This window comes from Hipposideros armiger, unplaced genomic scaffold, assembly GCF_001890085.2.
Source record: "Hipposideros armiger isolate ML-2016 unplaced genomic scaffold, ASM189008v1 scaffold_1684, whole genome shotgun sequence".
Lineage (NCBI taxonomy): Eukaryota > Metazoa > Chordata > Mammalia > Chiroptera > Hipposideridae > Hipposideros > Hipposideros armiger.
Genome location: NW_017733034.1, coordinates 14,198 through 17,122, shown reverse-complemented (window position 1 = coordinate 17,122; position 2,925 = coordinate 14,198).

The following is a 2,925-nucleotide window of genomic DNA, read 5'->3' as shown; positions in this document are numbered from 1 at the left end:
TTTGTTGTTTTCTATACTATTCCTGAATTTGATCAAGGTTCAATATTTGATTGCCTCTTTTGACTATTGTTATATGCCCATATATTATATTTCTTATTATTCGTTCATTATCAGCCTTTCAAATGATTTTTTTAAATGATTGTGTCTCAATTGAATTTTGGGGGATGTTTTGGCTATGAAAATGTTTTAAATTTTATTTAGTTAACAACGTCTATCTTCTTACTTCTGTTTGTCACCTATTTAAAATGGCTTGGCTCACCTGAAGATGTTAATATGTAGTTTTCCATCTGTTCACCTAAAAAGAATTGATTACTAAGTAGGCACTGAGTAGGAAACCCCTATGGTTTTTTGTAATATGACTGAGGTACGAATCAACATCTTTTTCTTCCAGGTTGATATTTATTTTCTAGCTTTTATTCAACACTCAAATCTTTCTGAATATATTGAAATGCAACTTTACCATGGGTTAAATGTACTTATATTCTGAGACTTAATTCCTGATTCATTCAACAAATAATTACTGAGCATCTGCTCTGTGCCACAATTTCTAGGAACATTATACATTACCTTCTTTGTCTATGCTTTTGCCAATTTAACTACCAGTCCATATTGATATCATTAAATTATTGGTATTTTATGTTATTTCTGTTAATTTTTGATTCTCTATGCAATTTTCTTTGAAATCACTCTCTTTAACCTGGTTTCATTCTCCCTGACATATCTTTTATTTCATAACTTTGCATTTACTTAAATGTGTTTGTACATTGTGAACATATATTCACATACATTTNGTAGTTCTCCCCCTTGTTGAAAAGAAAAATAGCCATTTTCTGTAGATATCAGGGGCTGTATCTCCACCACAAGTCAATATTTGAAGATTTGAGGTTTCTAATCCAGACTGTTCCTCAGTCTTAAATTTAGCAAAACTTTTAGATCAGGTTTGGGATAAGGTGCTGGGGGGTTAGTCCTCTGGCAGCCAGCTGACTTGATGATGAGGGACTAATTAACTCTGGATTCATTTGAGTTTTAAGCTGGTCTTTCGGGAACATAAATCCACAAGGAAACTTTCTCTTCTATCCAGACCCACAGGGAAATCATATACATAGAGGTTGGAGTAGCAAGATGGAAATGTATCTAATGAGCAGACATAGGGAGCTGTAAATATCTTCTCATGTTCAATCTCTCAGCAGTATAACGATGGGCTGTGTGAAACTGGGTTGTTGCTTATGGAGTCCTAAGTTTGTCTAGGAGACCAATGCTTGACTCCTTTCTGCTGTCTTGTCTGGGGAGAGGGCTTTAGTCTCCATCATCAGCCATCCAGAAGTTGAACTTTCACACAGAGACCTTCCCCTCAGAGTTCCCAATCAGGTGAGTCTGAGAGTTCAGTCGGTAGTACAGGAAAGGGTCAGAGAGAATCAAAGCCAAGCACATTTACCTGAGGACACTTGATAGCCACTGGCCTAGCCCAGAGCCTAGAGCTCTCTATGGTTGTTCACTTGCCTGATTAATGAATTAATTATTTATTTATGATGCAAAAAAGGGAAGTGAATGTTGAACTCAACAACACATAGGTAATTGTTGATAATTAACTGATGGAGGTCCAATCAGAGATGGCAACAGGAGGCATAAAGTATTTCAAATAAAAGTAGAGCATATCCAANGTATATATCACATTGTGTGTTCACCACCCAGAGTTAGTTCTTCTTCCATCACCATGTATTTGATCCCATTTACCCTCATCTACCATCTCCCTCCCCCCTTACCCTCTGTTAACCACTAAACTATTGTGTGTGTATATGAGATTTTGTTTCTTTATTTGTTTCTCTTGTTCCTTTGTTGCTTCTGTTTTATATCCCACATATCAGTGAAATCATATGGTTCTTGACTTTTTCTCTCTGACTTATTTCGCTTAGCATAATGATCTCAAGATCCATCCATGTTGTTGCAAATGGCACTATTTCAAGTTTTCTTATGGCAGAATAGTATTCCATTGTGTATATACACTACGTATTACTTATCCAATCATCTATCAAAGGACACTTTGGTTGTTTCCATGCCTTGGCCACTGTAAATAAAGCTGCAATGAACATCGGAGCACATGCTCATATATATGATCAGTTTACTCTGTTTGTATACCTAGTTTTATCTTCTATTTTAAAGAAATGAAAGAGTATCAAATGTGAGTTGCTTTGATTTGTTTCTACTGTTCTTATATCCAAATATCACACTTTGCTTTTTTTCTTGGTGTGAATCAGCTACCTGTGCTCTATATCATACTCTAATGGATATAATGCTAGTTTTATTTCCTTCTAAGTAATTTATTGGAGTATAATTATGTAATATGAATGGTATATAATTGAAATGCACAATTTGATGACTAAAAAAAAGCATACCAAGATTACAGTCCATACCTCATGTTTCCTTTTGTGTATAAGTCAAGAAAGTGCACAATAAACTTTGTTGACTTTTTAATGTAATTGTTAACCATTCACTATACCTCAGCCTCAATTTCCTTATTTCTGAAGGTAATGTGGAATAGTAAACATAACTTCAGATAAATGTTGCAAGAAATAAGTTAAATGTGTGGACATATTTTGTTGAGTCCAAAGAACATGTTCAAAGGTAAAGTTGTGTGTATGTATATGTGTATGTGTGTGTTTATTTGTATACATTTTCATGTCAAATAAACATATGCACATGTATATGTACACAAACACAGGCTCATTTATAATTTCATATATTATGTTGAAACGAAACTTGAGAGAATGTTGTACAGGATAGAAGTGAAAAGAATGAATGTCTGAATTCACATGACATTAAAAGATGTAGAAATTTAGACACTAAGATTTAAATGATGAATTACTTTTCATATCTTAATGCCTCAAAGGCATCAAAATCAGAAGTACATTTATCTTTATGCAGTAA